The sequence below is a fragment of the Oncorhynchus tshawytscha genome, linkage group LG16, assembly GCF_018296145.1.
Source record: "Oncorhynchus tshawytscha isolate Ot180627B linkage group LG16, Otsh_v2.0, whole genome shotgun sequence".
Lineage (NCBI taxonomy): Eukaryota > Metazoa > Chordata > Actinopteri > Salmoniformes > Salmonidae > Oncorhynchus > Oncorhynchus tshawytscha.
Window position 1 is genome coordinate 66434282 of NC_056444.1, and position 22896 is coordinate 66457177.

At 42.8% G+C, this 22896-nt stretch overlaps 1 protein-coding gene across 7 annotated transcripts in view; it reads right to left on the reverse strand.

The window, feature by feature from the left end:
* The window catches only part of LOC112216139 (synaptotagmin-2), a 97390-nt gene that overhangs the window by 43601 nt on the left and 30893 nt on the right, over nt 1-22896 (reverse strand). For 2 of the 7 annotated variants that reach the window (XM_024375887.2, XM_024375885.2), the window contains exon 3: nt 10909-10970. The exons of 3 other annotated variants lie outside the window; for them this stretch is intronic. The gene's annotated coding sequence lies outside the window, so the exon portion shown is untranslated. Of the gene's footprint in view, nt 1-2739; nt 2936-10908; nt 10971-14733; nt 14766-22896 lie in introns of those variants that run through there. 2 more of the 7 variants (XM_042299508.1, XM_024375888.2) reach the window with 2 other exon arrangements.

Here is a 22896-nt window from a genome sequence, read left to right on the forward strand (position 1 = left end):
CTACACGGCGCACAAGACATATCATAAAAAAGTGCATCCTGTAGCTCTTCATAAAACCCCCATGGCCTCTCTCCAGTTTCCCCTCTCCATACTCCTCAGCGTATCTGTCAACCTCTGTCTTATCTGCTCCTTCTTTGTCCTGTCCTAGCTTACATAGACCCCTGAGGGAAGACTACAGGGTACCACCTAGGCTCCTACCCCAGTATTGCCTGGTTTAGATCTTATCTGTCGGAAAGATATCAGTTTGTCTCTGTGGATGGTTTGTCTTCTGACAAGTTTCGGTGTTCCTCAAGGTTCTGTTTTAGGACCATTATAGTTTTCACTATATATTCTATCTCTTGGTGATGTCTTTCACAATGTCAACTTTCACTGCTATGTGGATGACACACAGCTGTACATTTAGATTAAACATGGTGAAGCCCCAAAATGGCCAACCCTGGAAGCCTGTGTTTCAGACATAAGGAAGAGGATGGCAGCATGTTTTACTTTTAAACTCGGACAAAACAGAGATGCTAGTTCTAGATCCCAAGAAACAAAGAGATCTGCTGTTTGATTTGACAATTAATTTTGATGGTTGTAAAGTTGTCTCAAATTAAACTGTGAAGGATAAAGCACTAAATAAACTTCAGTGCTAAATACGGCTGCTAGAATATTGACAAGAACCCATAGAATTTGATCAATTTACTCCAGTGCTAGCCTCTCTACACCGACTTCCTGTTAAGGCTAGGGCTGATTTCAAAGTTTTACTGCTAACCTACAAAGCATTACATGGACTTGCTCCTACCTATCTCTCCGATTTGGTCCTGCCGTACATACCTACATGTACGCTACAGTCACAAGACGCAGCCCTTGGTATTGTCCCCAGAATTTCTAAGCAAACAGCTGGTGGCAGGGCTTTCTCCTACATAGCTAAATTTTTATGGAATAGTCTGCATGTGAGAGACGCAGGCTCGGTCTCAACCTTTAACTCTTTACTGAAGACTCAACTCTTCAGTAAGTTCTATGATTGAGCATAGTCTGGCCCAAGGTGAACGGCAAGGCACTGGAATGATGAACCACCATTGCTGTCTTTGCCTGGTCGGTTCCCCTCTATCCACTGGAATTCTCTCCCTCTGACCCTGTTGCAGGGGTTGAGTCACTGACTTAATAGTGCTCTTCCATGCTGTCACTAGGAGGGGTGCGTCTTGGCATGCCTGGCTTTTTTTACGCTATAATCAAGTTGAGTGGGTTGGGTCACTAACGTGATCTTCCTGTCCGGTCTTGTGCACCCTCGGGCTCGTGCAGTGGAGGAGATCTTTGTGGGCTATACTCAGCCTTGTCTCAGGGTAGTAAGTTGGTGGTCTGTTGATATCCCTCTAGTGGTGTGTTGGCTGTGCTTTGGCAAAGTGGGTGGGGTTATGTCCTGTCTGGTTGGCACTGTCCGGAGGTATTGTCAGACGGGGCCACAGTGTCCCCCGACACCCCCTGTCTCAGCCTCCAGTATCTATGCTGCAATGGTCTATGAGCCGGGGGGCTAGTGTAATTCTCCTGTCTTATCTGGTGTCCTGTGTGAATTTAAGTATGCTCTCTCTAATTCTCTCTCTCTCCCTCTCTCCCTCCCCTCTCGGAGGACCTGAGCCCTAGGACCATGCCTCAGGACTACCTGACCGGACAACTCCTGACTGACCGCACCTGCTGTCTCAACATCTGAATGCTTGGCAATGAAAAGCCAACTGACATTTACTCCTGAGGTGCTGACCTGTTGCACCCTCTATAACCACTGTGATTATTATTTCACCCTGCTGGTCATCTATGAACGTTTGAACATCAGAAGGGGACTGGCCGCCTCAGAGCCTGGTTCCTCTCTAAGTCCCTCCCTAGGTTCCTGCCTTCGTAGGGAGTTTTTCCTAGCCATCACGCTAAGTCGCATCTACATTGCTTGCTGGTTGGGGTTTTAGGCTGGTTTTCTGTATAACTACTTTGTGACATCTGCTGATGTAAAAAGGGCTTTATAAATAAATGTGATTGATTTGATTGATATTGAGCAGGTACAGGCTGGTGTTTGTTAGGTGGGGTGCCATGTGTTTGTGGCTGCACCACGTTGTGGTTCCTGACAGTGCAGGACAGGGTGAGGTGTTAATAGAAGCTGGTGGGGTAAACAGAGCAGCTGTCAGAAGGGCTGCCTCCTGGACGTACTCCAGGAAAATAAAGGTAGCTACTCCACTAACCTACAAACTGAGCCACCTAGGCTAAATTAGACATTATCAATGAGAGTGATCTATTGTATACTCACCATAGTGCTCCTGCAAAGACCCCAAAGCAAATGACTGTGTTCTCAGGTCCCAAACACAGTACAAAAGCACATCTCACACCTTATCATGAAACAATCTTTCAAAATCAAGAAAACAATCTTTCAAAATCTACAAATGTCCCAAGATGATTAATCTTACCATAAATGATCAAGCTTGTCACAAAAGTTTGCACAGTATGCACTCGAAAATAACATGCAAAGCGAAGCATACACATTACCTGTCCCACTTAAGATTATTCATCTGTGCAATACAAGTAGAGATGAGATCAATCAAGTCACAGTGCAGCCTAATCCAGCACCAACTCAGTTCCCCCAGCCTACAGCGTAGTTTCTGCACTTCAGCACCGGACAGCAACATTTAGCTCCTCCTATCTATGCATAAAGTCTCCCCCTATATTCCATAAGGAGTTAAAGCCAGGGAGGCAAAAATAGTTGGAATACACCCTTACCAGAGCAATCTCCTTGATCCTATTATCCACAATGGACGGGCCAACCCATTCACCAGAGAGGCACTTAAGGGTTAATGTAACAATGCCTTAATAACGTCCCTCGATTCGCTCGCCCATAAGCCCAAGAAACTGCAGTCCTCCTCTCACTGTTCCCACTGCAGCAGTACTCACTCTCCTTTACCCACACACACATGAACGTACAAACACACACATTCTCTCTCACATGACCCTTCATTCTCTCAATCCCCTCCTCCTCTCCCTCTTTCCACTCTCTCCCTTTTTCACTCCCCCCAGAGTGGATCCCCTCCCCTTTCCATCTCTTCTCTCCCCGCATCTTCCACCCCCTTTCCTCTATCCTCCCCTTCATCCTCCCCGTCCATCCATCCTCCCCCTCCCTCTATCCATCCCCTCCCTCTATCCTCCCCCACTCCATCTTCCCCCTCCCTCCATCCTCCCCCCCCACTCCAGCGCTCTCACTCTCTCAGCCTCCTGATTTGTGATGCTGCTCACACTGTGCTGTATGCAGCACTCCTCTCTGCCGCCCTGCTCCAACACTGAAGGGCAACCCGAGAGGATTCATATGCAATACTGTCAATCCCACATCAAGAACCTAGCGGTACTTCAAACAAACCTCACCGAAGACTAGCACCTCTGGGAACTGTACAGAGTCTAGCATCTCAGGGAACGATAGAGAGTTCAGCTGTAAAATATGTGTCAGGGAAGGAAAAGGAGAGGAGGAAAGAGACAACATGAGAACAGGATGAGAGTAGAACAGCAGATGGGTAGAGGAAAAGGAAGTAGAAAGGGATGTAGAGTAGAGTGAGAGAGCTTAGGAAAAAATAGAGAAATGAGAGAGGAGAGACCCCATTGTGTGGCACACACACTGTAGCCAGAAGAGGTAGTTTGACACTGAAGGAGTGACTGCTGAGAGATTCTCTTTCAAATGCTCACTAGGCTCACATGCACACACACGTGTGCATAAAAATAAGCACACACAAACACATACACACACACACACGAAGGCACACGCACGCACATAAACACTCACTAATGTCTTTGCAGCAGAAATATTATTGTCATGAATAACGTTACATGGAACAATTTATACTTAATTGTACTTAAGAATTGCTGTAAGGGCTCAAATCCAACTGGCATCTCACAAGTAGCTATAAGGAGATTGACAGAAGCTGTGAATCAGCAGTTGGTCTTACTAATCAAACCTTTCTTTCCAACACCGCTTCTGACCGCTGTGGAAACAGCCAAGATGGATCACGGAAATCACCGTGGCAGCAGCAGTAGAGAGGCTCTACAAGATCATTGATGTGATGATGTCACAGTGGAGGCTGCTGAGGGGAGGACGGCTCATACTAATGGCTGGAATGGTGTCAATGGAATGGTATCAAACACATGTAAACCACGTCTTTGATGTGGTTGATACCACGCCATTGACTCCATTCCAGACATTATTATGAGCCGTCCTCCCCTCAGCAGCCTCCACTGTAAAGTAGAAGTAATAGTTGATGTAGTCATAACAACAATCACAACAGCAGAAGTAATTTTATAGATGCAGAAAAACCTACAGGACATTAAAGATGGAGGTAGTGCTGAAATTAAATGAGAAAACATTGCAAGCACACTATAGCTTTCTCATGGATTTATTTTCTTAGCTTACCCTTTCAGATCTTAATTTGGGTCGTCTTGGAATTGGCACAATAAATGTATTTGTCTGTTCTGCAGCATGATTCTATGATGCTCTCTCTGTACTATTGGGACCTTTGCTGAGCCAGACAATTCAGAGTCCTCTGAGCTTTGTATAGTGTTGCAGAAAATGATCATCTTCCCGTTAGTGAAGCTGCCTCCTAGAGGACAGCGATGAGCACTCCTAAATTAAATCAATAAGGCCTCAATTAGTAGGAACGAAAGAAAGAGGGATGGCCTTTAGCAATTTCACAACCCAGGCCTGGAGAAACAAGAGCAAGTGTTATTTGTTTTTTGCTCCTGCCATACCTGTCAATTGTAGTTTCAATTGATTACATGTTTAATAGATGATTACTGTGCCTGGTTTGGCAACTAGCTCTCACAGTCTCACGTCAGAATCAGATGTTGATCCATGTTTCTCAAACGTCAAATGTTGAAGTTGTTGCAAATTGTGTTTAAGGTTCAGTTTAGGCCTTAACTCCAAAATCGTAGGATTAGGCATCAATGCAGTATGGTTAAGGTAAGGGCTAAGGTTTGGAAGCAGCTTCAAATAAAACGTTTAAAAATGACTTTCTATCGATGGATTTTAACTTGCAATCTTTGGAATCAGAGGCAGATGTTAAAACCCATCTGCCATCCCCGTCCTCAACATCCTAGCAAAACCAAAACCTACTTAAAGGTGGCAGTGAGCACTGTTGCCCCTAGTCGCCGGGTTTCCACGTCATCTCCCGATGTCCTCAGACATGGATAGACGTCAAATACTGACTCGTATCACAGGTGACCCGGCTGGAGCTTGGAAAATATCCAATCATTTTAAAAGTCAATTCACTGACTCTGTCACAGCATTTGCCATGTACTAGAATGACTGAAATGGAACAGATATCTCAGACTCTGAAGATATTTTTGTTGGTTCAGAAGCAAAAGTACTGTATGCATTTTACAATGTTTGTTCTTTCTTAACTATCTCTTACTGGCTGTCACAAATGGTACTTGAAATGACAGTGTAGTAAGTCTAAAGTTCTAAAGCAATGGCTCTAAACTTACCTGAAAGTGATCCTGTCACGTCCTGACCCTAGTTCCTTTTTTATGTCTCTATTTTGGTTTGGTCAGGGTGTGAGTTGGGGTGGGCATTCTATGTTTTGTTTTTTGTTTTGTATTTCTGTGTTTGGCCTGGTATGGTTCCCAATCAGAGGCAGCTGTCTATCATTGTCTCTGATTGAGAACCATACTTGGGTAGCCTGTTCCCACCTGTGTTCGTGGGTAGTTGTTTTCTGTTTTGTGTATTGCACCTTGCAGAACTGTTCGTTTGTCGTGTTTTTGGTTCAAGTATTCGTATTTATTAAAAGTATTATGAATACTTACCACACTGCACCTTGGTCTTCTCCCTCTCCCGACAACAGCCACTACAGATCCAGTATCTTATGACACAGTGGCCTAAAATGCGGGGCTGACTCAGTGTCTCAGTATCAACACTGTATTGATTCGTGGCACATTTGTGACTTGTTTCAAAAAACTAGGCATATGTCACACGTCACTACTTCACAGGAGCAGCATTTGAACGTGAACATTTATTTTATATCAAAATGCGTTTTTTGGGCAGAAATACCTTCTGGAACAGGAACTTTCATGTGCCTTAATAACAAACGTGTATTCCATCCATAAATATGAATAAAATTGTTAAATTACAAGCCTGGTTGGTTTAGCCACGGAAAAAGTCGGCTGAGATAATGGATGGGCTGGACATGCAGGGAGATGAGTTTGGATTGGTCTGCCATGTAGCATGCTTCTGTCTATAACATGAGCTGTTCACTATGTGTTGACAGGCCTTTCTACCATGCTGTTTTTGAAAGATATAATGTTAGCCATCAAGAACTACAAAAGTTTTGCTACTTTTCTCAACAACATTGATGCCCTGAATTTAGCAGGGCACTATCAACATAGAAAAAGTGATTGGCTACTTTCTGCACATGCCACGGTCAGTGTGAACCGGAGTGACTTGGCACAACGCTGACCAAACAAATTGTAGCTACAAACAAAACAGAGTTAAATGGTTCCAGTCTGCCGTGAAGTGTTTATCATGTACACTACCGTTCAAAAGTTTGGGGTCACTTAGCAATGTCCCTGTTTTTGAAAGAAAAGCACATTTTTTGTCCATTAAAATAACATCAAATTGATCCGAAATACAGTGTAGACATTGTTAATGTTGTAAATGACTATTGTTGCTGGAAACGGCTAATCTTTAATGGAATATCTAAATAGGCGTACAGAGGCCCATTATCAGCAACCATCACTCCTGTGTTCCAATGGCACGTTGTGTTAGCTAATCCAAGTTTATCGTTTTAAAAGGCTAATTGATCATTAGAAAACCCTTTTGCAATTATGTTAGCACAGCTGAAAACTACTGTTCTGATTAAAGAAGAAATAAAACTGTCCTTCTTTAGATTAGTTGAATATAACTTATACTGTTGTTGCTGCTGCTATTACTACTACTACTGCTACTGATACTACTACTCCTGCTGCTACTACTACTACTACTGCTGCTACTACTGCTACTACTACTACTACTACTGCTACTACTGCTACTACTGCTACTACTACTACTACTACTACTACTGCTACTACTGCTACTACTACTACTGCTACTACAATTACTACTGCTACTACTACTACTACTACTGCTACTACTACTCCTAATTATTATACACAGTGATGATACTGAGAGACATTCATAGAGATAGTAGCAGTAATAGTTCTCAATAAACTGCTGAACAGTGAGACAAAAAAAGAGCACAGGAGAGGAACAAATCCTCATTGAACAACAATGCTGGAGAATTAAAAACAAAGATAAGCAGCTTGTGCAGCTATATCATGGACTATAGACATAAACAAGTTGATACCTACACACGTGCATGCACAGTGCACACACACACATGCACGCATGCACAGATATCACTAGCCACTTTAACTATGCCACTTTGTTTACATACTCATCTCATATGTATATACTGTACTCAATACCATCTACTGTATCTTGCCTATGCCACTCTGTACCATCACTCATTCATATATTTTTATGTACATATTCTTTATCCCCTTACACTTGTGTCTATAAGGTAGTAGTTTTGGAATTGTTAGCTAGATGACTTGTTGGTTATTACTGCATTGTCGGAACTAGAAGCACAAGCATTTCGCTACACTCGCATTAACATCTGCTAACCATGTGTATGTGACAAATAAAATTTGATTTGATTTGATATGTATGCCCCCCATTAATCAAGTGAAGCACCAGTGGTTTCCCTCCCTTAATACTACTACTATGTCTGTCATGGCCTCCAAGATGTCTGCCAAGCAGTGTCTCAATTCTGCAGTTTGACAATCTCTCCCCAGTCTCTTAAAGGAATACCCAATAAGTGTTCATCAAGCCAATAGCTTGTAGGGGAAGGGAAGGGAGTGGGCAGACAGAACAGAGGGGAAACGGAGAGGGGTTGGTGTTGGATGGGAATTGTGGGGGTTGAGGAGACGCCACTGGGCTGTGACTGCAGAATCTCTCTCTCTCTCATACAGCACTGAGCTGCCAAACGAAACGAGGTGCCTTCCAGCTGTGGTTGGCCCACTTTGAATCTGGCACGGTGAAAGGGAAGGGAACCCTTTCACCTAGAGCACTGTTATTTCACAATGTGGGGAGGAACAGCTAAAGCCACGTACAATGTCTAAGTAATGTCGAATCTTCTCTTGTTTAAAGACTGAGACATGAACAGATGCTGAATCAGCATAATCTTTGTGCGGTGAAGAGAGAGAGAGAGAGAGAGAGAGAGAGAGAGAACACGATCTAATTGGTAGTACACATGCCTGGCCTGAGCCATAGCAACAGAAAATCAATAACATTAAAGATATTATAGATTACCTAATAGGCCTACACATTCAATGTAAGTCCAGGGTTTCTATTCCGTTCCAAATAACGTCTGTTCTGAGCATACCCTTCTCGTCAATAATATTGCAGATTCACAAAGCAAACTTAAACACAATATTCAATAGCCGTTCTGGCGTCCACCTACATATGAATATCTATTAAATTTCCATTCAATAAATGTTAAACTGATCAATGTTAATGTTGATTAGGCTGCACACAGGGCCACCTGTGTTTCATCTGGTATAAAGGACAGAGGGGTGGGCAGAGGGCAGTATCTGTTCTCCCAGGAGGTGCTCTTCTCTTGGCTTTATTAGCCCTCGCTGGGCCCCTGTGGCTCCAGGCTGTCATCACACAAGGAAATGGCTGATTAATCAGGTGAGTGCTTGAGACGGGGAGAGGCAATCAGGACAGTGTGTGCCTGCTGGAGAGGAGACTAGCCCACAAAAGCCCCATCCTATAGTAAATCATGTCTCCTCTCTCTCTCTCTCTCTCTCTCTCTCTCTCTACAAGCACACACCCAGGCACGTGCGTGCGCACACACACACACACACACAGACACACAGACACACAGACAGACACACACACAGTGGCCTGCCCCGCATCTCCACGCCTATTCCCCTTCTTCACAACACCACAGTGTGGCTCCTCTCTGTGCCTCAGTGATCAACTGGGACATTATGTCAGAGCAGATGGCACTCTGGGGAAGCCCAGCCTCTCTGGGTTTATCATGCTGAAAGATAGTCTAATGGAGTCCAACACATTCATGGCTTGGTTTGACCACTCCTGTCTGTCGTACTGTAGAATATATTTTCTATTGGTAGTGTTGTAGAGCCACACCTCATATGGCCACCCCTCATAGCCTGGTTCCTCTCTAGGTTTCTTCCTAGGTTTTGGCCTTTCTAGGGAGTTTTTCCTAGCCACCGTGCTTCTACACCTGCATTGCTTGCTGTTTGGGGTTTTAGGCTGGGTTTCTGTACAGCACTTTGAGATATCAGCTGATGTACGAAGGGCTATATAAATAAATTTGATTTGATTTAGAGCCATTCATCAATTAGGATCGATGATGATCTGTAGAATACATTAGAGTATCTTGTGGTGAAAACCATCTACTGTATATCCGGCTAATGCATTAGATCATGCATATTATATGGGAGAAATTATGTACATATATGGAAGATCATAAATAATGTAACACTTATAGAGTACATTTGCCATTCTGGTAAAAGGCATTGTCTATTGTAGAGATGGAGCTAACTACATTCCTCTATGCTATAAGCTTTGATCCTGTAGTTAGCTCCATCTGTTCCTTTGTATGTGTGCCTTTATTTCGGATCAATAGACTGTGTGTCTCCTCTAGTTTTAGTGTGTCCAGCTGTCCTGGCGCCCAACGTGGGGCCCTCTCTCCATGTGGTTGTCTAATATCCGCAGACTATGTGTCTCCATTTTTAGTGTTTCCAGCTGTCCTGGTGCCCATGTGTTGCTCTCTCCCATGGCCCCACTCCTGTCCTGTCCTCTCTCCCATGGCTTCCTGTCCTATACAATAGACAGTGCCTTTTACCAGAATGGCAAATGTACTCTATAAGTGTTACATTATTTATGATCTTCCATATATGTACATAATTTCTCCCATAATTTCCAAGAAGGTAATATTTTTAGTGACATTATGTAACCATGTAACATGCCAGGGATAACATATGGTTGCTTTTAAATTGAATAAAAATGTGCATTGACACAAGAAAACCCTGCTATCCCCACACTGATGTAGACTGTAGAAAAGACAAATTGATCAGTCACTCTCTAGTAGATTAATGAATAAATTACGATGATTGGTTAACAGTGGTTCGCCCCAGACTTGGTCAGAGCACTATGCCAGGTGACAGTGGGTACCCTGTGACTTTGGCAGTAACTATTGACATACTGTTACCAGTCAAAGACAGGCCACTGTCTGTGCCCACGGCATAGCCTACAGCAGAGACGGGAGGCTAGAGGCAGTTTCCTATTGATTAAGTTTCAATGTTGATTCACCACGTGCACAGGATACAACAGGTTAAAAACAGTACAGTGAAATTCTACCCTTGAGAGCTCTTTCCAACAATGCAGTGATAATAATAAGAATAAACATGTAGATAATAATAATATAGATAATAATTCAACATTTAATCAAATCAAATAAAAACACAACTACAATGTGAATTAAAGAAACATGAGAATGTGTTTCTTTACAGGGATGATGATCTTTCTGAGGGAGGTTGGAGCGGAGGGAAAGGCAGCATGTGACGATGTGTTTCAAGTGAACAGTCTCTGGTTAAAGAGGTCAGGACCAATCACAGCAATGAAAGTGACAGCTACCTCTTGATGTGGAAAAAAGCAAGGACTTCACTCAACAAATCCTATCTCTCTCTTGCTCTTTCTGTATCCCACTCTCTCTTTCCTCTCTCTCTCTCTTCTTCTCTAAGCAACCCTTCTGGCGAGTTCATTCCAACAGATATCACCTTATCGAAGATTACAGCTCATGTGCAAATGCAATTATCTTAATTTGCCTTCTAAGCCATGATACTCACAGCCAAATATTGATAGGTGGCCCTCGCGATCACAGTGAGAGTGTTGTCAATATCAGGGTGATCTAGAAGAGAAAAATAATACATTTTATGACCGTATGGATAGACTGAAAATCACAGTGAAATCACAGTGAAATCACAGTGAAACAACCTAAAATACTGTCTACTTCAGCCCTGGACAGCTCCATTTTAGCACTAGGTAAATAATCAGAAGAACAATAATGAAACACTATTTGAAGTAACTGAGTGCGTGGCAAGCTAAATGGCAGGACATCCAGCGTGGCTATCTGTCTACTTCTGAATCACCCTCATCATATTCTACTGTATAATTGAGATTCCCCCAAAACTGGCCAACTGTTTATCACAAAGAAATTACCATGGCAATATGTTAATAAAATAGTGTTACTTTATTAATGACAGTATAACTACACAGGTTTAATAGCAATTGAGGGTTACCTGAAAACATGTGTATATGACATATTGCTCCCCTTCTTTGTTAATTATTTGGACTGCTGCATACACTCTGGCACAGTTAAGCAACCTAAATTAACTCTAAGAGGTTCTGACAGTTGTTTCACTCCCACATAGGACATGCTGATGTATGCTTGGAGGCCACAAAGAGGCGGACTAATGAGTGCTTGCTGTTGCTGGAAGCTACTCCTTCCTCTGATTACAGCTCTCTGAATTTATTTAATTAATGCCGATATGAGGAGGCCTGTGACTGGCTGAAGGTTAGGGCCCAGATAGGCCTGTTTTAGCTATATCTCCCACATCTCCTATACCACAGACCCAGTAACAACAGCCCAATACAACCCAACCTGGCCCAGAACAAAAGCTTGCACACCTAATGGAGGAGGGCACAGGGTTGATTTCATTAAGCACCAGACAGAAGAAAATGGACTGAAAGGGTCTACCTGGAGTTCTCCACTAAGAAACACTCCGTTTCGTTTTTCATTGCCTGCCTTAACGAACACGATCCAGGTTTACAACACACCCTGCAGAAAATATGCTTCAAGTTACTATGCACTACTCGATCACACATTCTGATGAGAGAAACACTTTTCTGTCCACTGTATAATTAACTACATTAGTCATGCATAAATAATTTAGTTGGCTGATGACGTACTTACAGTAATACATGCATTGACGCAAGTATGCACGGAAGCAAGCATGCACAGTTACACACACAGGTGTACGATCTTAATTTGAGCCAGTTTGCTACAGCAGGAAAATAATGTGGATTACATTTTCATATGGGTTGATATTTTCTGTAAGGTACGCTACGTTTTACATTTCCTTAATGGCATTAAAGTTTTCCTGTAACAGGGTGATCAAATTAAGATCCTACATCTGTATGCACACACCTTATTTCCGCTGCATGTACGTATGTTCAATGTTTATGTGGTGCTTGGATAGAGGTACAGTAAGTGATTGTTCCATTAATCTACATCTAGTTGAGACAACAGGGCAGTGTGAAGAATCGCACAAAGCCTCTGCATTTTTATCTCAATATCAAATCATTTCTGGGTAACAATTAAGTACCTTACTGTGATTGTTTTCAATTAAAATAGTCAAAAAGAAACATAAATACCTTCTTAGCAAAAAACAATTTCTCAAGCAAGAATTTTGCTAAGACTGTCTGGGAGTGGTTGGAGTGGGGAGGGGAAAATTGAAAAGTTACTGTTATTGGCAGAGAGGTTTGGAACTCTCTTTCTTATTGGTTTATTAAATCATTTAAAGGCCAAATCTCCCTCCAGCCAAAACAGTCTGAAATGTCATTCTGTCTTTTGAAACAGCTCTCACACTAAAAGGGCATTATCATTTTTAAAATATATTCTTTCACAATTTCACAGTATTATTCCAACCTCATACTGTGGAAATATATATAAAAGATAGGAAATCAAGTTTTTGACTGCACTGGGTCTTTAACTAATGGGTTCTTCAATACCCCTCAAGAGTCATGTACAGGGTTGTACAGGAATAGATATTTGGCATTGAATGTATAATCTGAATGGGCATGTTTTCCTGGCCTGGGTTTAATTATAAACACAATAATCCGTACCCCAGAGCTATTCACACAGACACACATTTCTTACGACTTGAACTGGGGGAACTGTCAATGCAATATTCCATGGACACTTGGAATGATTGATTAGTTCCTAAGAATCACAAGCAGCCCTGTCATACACACTTTGTTTATGTGGGTTCCATGCATTGTAAAAGGAAAAGAGGTTATGAATTATGTGTAAACCATCTGAATGCAGTATAAGAGATATACTGTGTATTATAAACTGGGTGGTTCGAGCCCTGAAAATGTATTTTTACTGTTCTAATTACATTTACATTATCCAGTTTATAATAGCAATAAGGCACCTCGCGGGTTTGTGATATATGGCCAATATACCACAGCTAAGGGTTGTGTCATGCATAAGAACAGCCCTTAGCCATGGCATATTGGCTATATACCACACCTCCTCGGGCCTTATTGCTTAATTTTAGGCCTACATCTGGACTCCTGGACATGGGACATGGGAGGAGATTTTGGACGGTAAGGGACACTGGGCACAGGCTGGCAAATATCGCCGCCCCAGGGAAGAGCTGGAGGCAGCTAAAGCAGAGCGGCGGCGATATGAGGAGTTAGCACGGCAGCACAACAGGGACGAGAGGCAGCCCCAAATATTTATTGGGGGGGCACACGGGGAGTGTGGCTAAGTCAGGTAGGAGAACTGAGCCAACTCCCTGTGCTTACCTTGGCGAGAGGTTGACCGGAAAGGCACCGTGTTATGCCATGAGGCGCATGGTCTCCCCAGTGCGCAGGCATAGCCCGCTGCGTTACATCGCAGCTCCTCGTATCGGCCGGGCTAGAGTGGGCATTGAGCCAGGAGTAATAAAGCCGGCTCAGCGCATCTGGTCTCCAGTGCGTCTCCTCGGCCAGGGTTATATGGCACCAGCCCTATGCACGGTGTCCCCGGTTCACCAGCATAGCCCAGTGCGGTCTGTTCCACCCCGCCGCACTTGCCGGGCTACAGGGAGTATCCAGCCAGGACAGGTTGTGCACGCTCGGTGCTCGAGACCTCCAGTGTGCCTCCACGATCCGGTCCATCCGGTGCCTCCTCCACGCACCAGGCCTCCTGTGGCAGCCCCACGCACCAGGCTGAGCCTCCCTCCTGTCCAGAGTCTCCCTCCTGTCCAGCGCTTCCAGAGTATCCCTCCTGTCCAGCGCTTCCAGAGCCTCCCTCCTGTCCGGAGCTGCCAGAGTCGCCCGTCAGTCAGGAGCTGCCAGAGCCGCCTGTCAGTCAGGCGCTGCCGGAGCCGCCCTTCACGCTGCCACTGCCGGAGCCGCCCTTCACGCCGGCGCTGCCGGAGTCACTCTTCACGCTGCCGCTGCCAGAGCCTCCCGCCTGTTTGGCGCTGCCGGAGTCTCCCGTCTATTTGGGGCCCGCTGCAAGGGTCCCCAGTCCAAGGTCGGCGGCGAGGGTCGCCGCTCCAAAGTAGCCACTTAAGTGGGCCAAGGCTATGGTGGAGTGGGGTTCACGTCCCACGCCAGAGCCACCACTGCGGACAGATGCCCACCCAGACCATCCCCTATGGGTTTAGGTTTGGCGGCCGGAGTCCGCACCTTTGGGGGGGGTACTGTTACGCCCTGACCGTAGATTGCTTTGTATGTTTCTGTTTTTAGTTTGGTCAGGGTGTGATGTGGGTGGGTATTCTATGTTTTGTTTTCTGTTTTGTGTGTATCACCTGACAGAACTGTTTCCTTCTCGTTATTCCTCGTTGTTATTTTGTTTAGTGTTAAGTTTTGATTAAATTTACAACATGAACACTTACCACGCTGCACCTTGATCCTCTCCTTCTTCCACCTACGAAAACCGTTACAACATTAGTATATCCATAGCCCAGGCCCTTTGTAAGGTTTCTCAATTGTTGCAGCTGTACATTTTCAGCCACCAAAATGTTATTTATCCATTATTTTACCAGGTAAGTTGACTGAGAACACATTCTCATTTGCAGCAACGATCTCAGGAATAGTTACAGGGGAGAGGAGGGGTGAATGAGCCAATTGTAAACTGGGGATTTTTAGGTAACCGGGACGGTTTGATGGCCAGATTGGGAATTTAGCCAGAACACCGGGGTTAACACCCCTACTCTTACGATAAGTGCCATGGGATCTTTAATGACCACAGTGAGTCGGGACACCCATCCAAAAGATGGCACCCTACACAGAGCAGTGTCCCCAATCACTGGCCTGGGGATATTTTTTAGACCAGAGGAGAGAGTGCCTCCAACTGGCCCTACAACACCACTTCCAGCAGCATCTGGTCTCCCATCCAGGGACTGACCAGGACCAACCCTGCTTAGCTTCAGAAGCAAGCCAGCAGTGGTATGCAGGGTGGTATGCTGCTGGCAAAAATATCTGTCTGAATGAACAGTTAATTAGCCAAATTAGCATTTTACAGATCTTGGAGAGTCTATTTTCCTCCACTATTTCGCTAAACATTTCATTCCATGATTTGTAGGATTGAATTGCCGTAAGTGTATCATAAAGACATCCACAGGGACATATTATCCCGTCTTATTTTGTGCAATTTGTGTTGAATATTTGCATAGTCATCACTCCAGTGTCTCTCTCTACCTGTCACTGCAGCAAGAGAGCAAACAGCTTTGTGTTTGTTTCCGCTAGTTAGGAAAGCATCAAGAACAAGATAGTATGAAGTCACAAACTCTAGCCTAATACACCCAAATCAACAAACCTTTCTAAATATGATGTCACAAATGTATGAGAGAAATTAATGCCTTCATGAGGAGTAATTTTATGGTGGTGAGGAACAGCAGCCAGGGTCAGTCTGTGGTGTGCTGCAGGTGACAGAGAGTTTATGGGCCGTAGACTCCAGGTTCCAGTACAGTGAGTTATGACTGAGCCAGTGTCCTCCTTCTGCTACAGGCCCATGGTGGTGCCCCAGCCCCCTGTGAAACTGTCCTAGTTATTTCTGGCTAGCTAGAGGTGCTGAGTGACAGCAAAGTGAAAAAACAATGCATACCAGTAGCTTAAAGCTCAGCACAGACCAGATTCAGACCTCCGTTGGCTAAAGGGTAGGGCTGGGAATTGCCAGGGACCTGATGATGCAATATTATCACGGTAGGATCCGATACGATATGGATCGCGATTCTCACAATTCTATATTTATTGCTATTCAAAACTGCAATTTTATTGTGATTCGATGTTCCAAACATATTGCTCACCTATGTCCCCTGCAGAGGGACAAGAGAGAACAATAAAAAAACGAGTTTTGATCAGTCAAACAAGCTATATGATAAAAAACTGGTGTTTCGGTGCAGGTACAGCCGACTAGCACTAGCTAACGCTACCTACAGTAGCAAAAAATATACACTTGAGTGTATATAAACATTAGGTACACATTCAATTCCACAGGGATGCTGGCCCATGTTGACTCCAATGCTTTCTACAGTTGTGTCAATTTGGCTGGATGTCCTTTGGTTGGTGGACCATTCTTGATACACACGGGAAACTGTTGAGCGTGAAAAACCCAGCAGCGTCGCAGTTCTTAACACACTCAAACCGGTGCACGTGGCACCTACTACTATACCCCGATCAAAGGCACTTCAATCCTTTTAAATGCCTGTTCACCCTCAGAATAGCACACATACACAATCCATGTCTCAATAGTTTCAATGCTTAAAAATCCTTCTCCTCCCCTTCATCTACACTGATTGAAGTGGATTTCACAGCTGAAATCAACAAGGGATCATAGCTTCTACCTGGTCAGTGTGTCATGCAAACATCAGGTGTTCCTAATGTTTTCTACATATAGGCCTATATATATTTATTTTATTTTTTATTATAAATCAATACTTAGAGTCAAATATCAATATAATATCATCCGAAAATAATATTGCAATATGGTAACTGTATGGATTTGTCCCCATCACTACTAAAGGGCCACATTCATTATTTCACAAAAAAGATGGGCTACAGTAGAGCAAAGTAAAGAGGGGAGATGATTGATGTGTTCTCTCTCTCGCGCACACACACACACACACACACACACACACATAACTATTCCGCCCACACAGAGCCAAAATCACAATATTACCCAATAGCCAATATGGCCAATATTACCACAAGTGCCTCCAGCTAGAATCACCTTGATGACATTACGTTAGTTGTTGGTCCACAACAGATCTTGGCAAAAACCAATCCTAATGTGGCAGATCTGTGAGACAATCTCCTTAAAGCTCAATTGTTCCATCATTCTCTGTCACTGAGTATAATTGTATCTTTCTCTATGTTATGCGATTTTTATGAATAATGACTAAATGATGTATACATTTAAAGTAGAATTATAACTAACAGAATTCTATCCTGTCTGATGAAGAATATGTTTGTACATAGGCAAAGAGGAAGCGTTAACAGACAACTTGTGACCACAGTGAAACTAACAACAGGAAAGCTGTCTGGTACCCCAACCAGGGAGGGGTTTCGTCATTGTCCAAGAGGAGGAGGAACCTTTCGTACGCTATGACGCTATGTGTGATATATAAACTAATGTACATGTGATTATGATCAGAGCTCTTGAGAATGAACACTATTGGCTAATCTTGGTGGCTGGTCTCTGTCCATTTTATGCAAATAAGAACCTTTCAAATTCTTAGACACGGACAGAGTGTTTTAGTTGAATTGGTTAATGAACACATAGTTACTAAATTCATCTAACACTCTCCTATTTGTAGCCTTGGGGAAGACAACAACTCAGAGAAAAGCAAGCAAGGATCAGCATGAGACTGAGACTGTCTTTAATTGGTTATTGGTAACAAGAATAAGTTCACTTTGCTTGGTTGCTGGATACCAATCCTCCAGAGGGTTTAACAACCATTTAGAGGTCGACTCCCAGAGCCCAAGGCAGAGCGAAGGAAGGATTTAGTCATAATGAACTGTCAACATAGGAGTAATACTTCTGTTTGATCTTTTGATTCAGACAACATAGTTTTTCAATGTCGAAAATAATAAATGGTCAATGCTATGCCAGTTAAGCCAGGAAACTGAATGAATCATATGTGTCACCATGTACAATTCCATCGGCAAACAAGATTGCCATTTATTTTTTATTAAAGCATTATAAGGGAAATAAAGTGCCATAGCATTCTAATTTATTTGCTGTATGGTGACAGTGGTATTGTGATTACTATATTGAACAAAAATATCAACACAACATGTGTTTGGTGGTTTATAAGATGGTCCCATCTTTCATGAGATTAAATAAAAGATCCCAGAAATGTTCCACATGCACAAAAAGCTTATTTCTCTAAGATGTTGTGCACAAATTTGTTTACATCCCTATTAGTGAGCATTTCTCCTTTGCCAAGATAATCCATCCACCTGACAAGTGTGGCATTACACAGGTGCTGGGAACAATAAAAGGCCACTCTAAGATATGCAGTTTTGTAACACAACACAATGCGAAATCCATAGATTAGGGTACAATTCATTTATTTTAATTGACTGATTTCCTTTATTAACGGTAACACTGTAAATCATTTAAATTGTTGCATGTTGCGTTTATATTTTTGTTCAGTATACATGGATCTGTAATACGTCATACAGAACATCACTGAATCAGCAAGATCCCTCCAATGCTACATCATATTATTTTTCCCTGTGTTGGAGAAGGGGAAGGGGAACATACAAACACCACAGCTGAACATGTCATTCACCATCAAAGTATAGGTAGCCTTTTTATTATTTTTAAAGGTTACTGTGCAGCAGCTGAGACAGCCCCTTGAATCACTAACCCCTCAGGATCCCCCGTGCTCTTCCTAACTAGCCCTCCCACACACACACACACACACACACACACACACACACACACACACACACACACACACACGCACACAGAGACATGTGGCTCTCCATGACTCTACAGTTTCCACACAAACCAGGAGGGTGAATTCATATGGGGCAGTGACGGATTACAGGAGACTTTTAGGACTCTCAGCTGCCCTCGAGCTCTCTGGAGCATAGCTAGTGTATGAACACGGGGAGATGTGTGTGTACAGTATGTGTGAGAGAGAGAGTGTGTGTGTAGTGGAGCTTTGCACACTGGAGAGATCTGGCCCAAATGTAATCCCTCTATTGTGAGGTGGAGAGGGTTGGAGAAGAAAGGGCCGAGGCTGTCTGCTCAAATCCTACTTGCACTACTGCAATGCAGGGGTTTAACATGGAGATATGAACACATTACTATAACATGCCTACACACATATACACTAGATAATAGATACACAACTATACTAACTCGTATGAACTGGAAGCCTTGCAGGGTCTCTGCACTGTGCTTCAATGTTTCACACAGCAATTCCTATATCAGGTTCATGCTTTACATAAATATTCAATACGGTCTCATTGTCCCTCCCTACATATTAAAGAAAATCCATTTGGGCCACGCTAAGTTCATTCACATCAGAGGTAAGTGTTTGTCCAGGTTTATATCCTCTATAAGACCACAGCATCATACCCCGATGTGCAGGCGCAGGCCACTTTTATAGAGCAGTCTTCTCCAGATAAATTGTTAGCGAGAAGGCAGATAGGCCAGGGAATTTAAGCTTGCAGTGCTATGCGGAGAGAGTCAACCGCTGAGATAACAGCTGACAAAAGAGTTGTAAACAAAAAAGAGGGCGTGAGAGAGCGAATAAAAAGAAACAAGAGAGATATAATTACAAATTATATTGATGGTGGCAGGTTAAGCTGATCTCTCCTTTTACATGATTCCACATCTGTCTTTCCAGTTGGCCTCAACGACATGGTAGAGTAGAAATATAGTGTATTATAAATAGAAATTATGGGGATCTTATGTTCAAAAACAAAGGTTCATTGACTGAATATGGCTTTTACATCAAGTCTTCAATTCCTGAAACATATGGCGACTACACTGCACCCTCTAACACCCTTTTGTTATGTTTTTATTCATTCACCTTTTGGTCAAGTTCAAAAACACTTGTAATAAACCGATCATCACAGTTCACTTCTTTGAAAAAAATGCAGTTTTTCACCAAGCAGCAGGCCATAAATCCTTGGTGGACGGAGGGTAGCCTTTAAGACCTTCCTCTAGTCTAGCTATCTGGCTGCTTCCCTGGGAGACAAATCTGTGTTTATGTACAGAAATAAGGCCATCCATCACCCAGTGCCACAGAAACAAACGGTCAGCTGCAGACTGGGATAAATGAGCACGCAGTTTAAGATGAATTACTTCACTCTGTGGTGGCTGCCAACTAATGTACCAGAACACCCCAAATATGCACTAAATAGAAAAACAAGAAAATGAGGATGATAAATGTTGTTGTTTTGCATAATGATTCATAGATCACTGTAGTTCATCTGCTTTCTTTTAAGCTGCAGCATATGTCTATAACAAGAGGAACTGACACCCTCCAGACTCCAATGTCATCAAGCGTCAGAGGCAACCTAAGCATAGAAAGTAACAACAACTCACCAGGGGACTTATAAAGTCTCATAAATGTCAAGTAAGTTTTAGTCATATTGTACTATGTGAGCAGCTATACAACCCTGCCAGCAATATTACCCCCATTACAAGTACCAAGTCCTTCTATAGTCAGAGGCTGATGGAATGAAACCCACCTTCAAGTTTTATTAGTCGTATGTACAGGACCGTCCAACGAAATGCTTACTTCAAGAGACTGTTGGTCTGTATCCTGGCATTACCCATGAAGGGGGGTTTCTGTTTCTGCCTGAACCTATTGTTGAGTGGTCAGTAGCTGTTAGTGTAAGTCATGAGACAAACAAGCTGTCTGCGGTGAACAGACTGGTCCCGTGAGCAGACAATCACCTTCACACTCTCTGTGAACAAAACCAAGTGGTTTACTTGGTCACGCAACCTAAAGGGTCACGCAACCTAAAGGGGGATCAGATGATTTTGCCATGACATGTAAAACTGACTAATTTAGTCTCTTTCAGATTGACTACAGTCCTCAGACAAAACACACCAGGCAACTTACTTAGAATCTGACTTGACGCATCTCCTTGAATTCCAAAAAAAGGTTTGAGACAATGAATATGCAACTTGGAGGATGACTGCCACCAGTGAGTCAACAGGGTTGTTTGTACTTATGTTTGTATCAGCCCACAGTAATGGGGTCTCATTTGGAGCCAGTTGAGGCTCCTCAGGGGAGGAAGGGGAGGACTATCCTCCTCAGTGAATTCCATAAAAATACAAATAGAAACATGAAAAATACTCACGTGACCAAATAATTGACTAAAACACACTGTTTTGCAACAAAGGTCTACAGTAGCCTCAACAACACTCTGTAGGAGGCTCATGGTTCTCACCCCCTTCCATACACTGTAATTATGACAACTTCCGGAGGATGTCCTGCAACCTATCAGAGCTCTAGCAGCATTAAATGAAATGTTGTCCACCCAATCAAAGGATCAAAGAATTAATCTAGTACTGAAAGCATAAACTACAGCTAGATTGCACTACAGTGCATAAAATGTGGTGAGTAGTTGATTCAAAGAGAGAAAGACAAAAGTTGAACAGTTTTGAACAAATTAAATTCTTCAAAAATGAAGGAGAAGCAAGAGAGAGAGAGATAGCTATATTTCATTGTATTTTTTAATTTTTTATTTCACTTTCACTTACTTAACTAGCGAATGCAGCTAGCTAATTTAGCCCACTCAAACACCTGACTCAAACAGAGAGGGATCATGCTGTTTGTATGTGGCTGCTATGAAAGTGAACTGTGTTCCCGTGTGATCAGGGGTGTGGTCATTCTGCTGATTCTGTTGAAAATAGTTTTTTAAACAGAAGCAAACGGAACGAAACAGAGATAAACATACCTGAATTTGTCCAATAGAAACTCTCGTTTGCAACTGTTGGACTAATGACTACACTCTAGATAAGCTAGATGCAGGCAAGAGTGTGCAAGGCGATATTGAATGTGTCACCTTGATAACTCAAATGTTTCTCTCGACTTGTGTGCATCTACATTATAAACTTTCATTCATAGGCTAGGATGTAGCAACCTCATGATGGGTATAGGGCAAATTTTTGTATCTTGTTGTAACCTAAACCTATCAACATTACATTAAGCTGGGTGAATGGAATATTAATGACAGTCATCCAATATGCTGTAATACAAATAGGGCCATGTGCATAAAGAATGATCAGCATCCCTCATCTAAAACGGCACAGACTGCCAATGTTTTTGCCTATTAGGCTGTGTTTAGACAGGCAGCCCAATTCTGATATTTTTTCCACTAATTGGTCTTTTGACCAATCACATCAGATCTTTTCACATCAGATATTTTTCAGAGCTGATCTGATCTATGCTGACATCTGAGTGTCCTTATGTGGGCGCAAAATACTGCAAAAACATCTGTCTCCTAATATTACAAGAACAGTCTTTGACTCTTGGACAAATTACTTTTCTAAGGCTGTGTTTACACAGGCAGCCCAATTCGGACCTTGTTTCACTAATTGGCCTTTTGATTAATCAGATCAGCTCTGAAAAATATCTGATGTGATTTGTCAAAAGACTAATCAATGGAAAAAAATACCAGAATTGGGTTGCCTCTGTAAACGCAGAATTATCAAGTGAGAGATCGCAATAAGAGCAGCCCTGAAAAAGATCTGATGTCAGAATTGGTTATAATAAAGCACTTATTATGAAGAGTCAGTGCAAAGAGAAGGCATTGTATTTTCTAAAAGGTACCTTTGAGAATAGCTAACTGCCATTTCGCAGGACTCATCGGGGTCTTCTATGGTGTCTGCTTTTGGCTTCTGAACTCGCCTAGGCAAACCGAACAAGATTGCTCGCATACTCCCTTTAAAGACCATCGCTTGAAAACGAGAAAAAGCGGCAATAGTACAGTTTGTCCATCTTGAGACACCATAGCCAATATATACTTCCTCAAAATAGTTTGAATTAATTTAAGATAACTCAAGAAATCTGTCATTCATT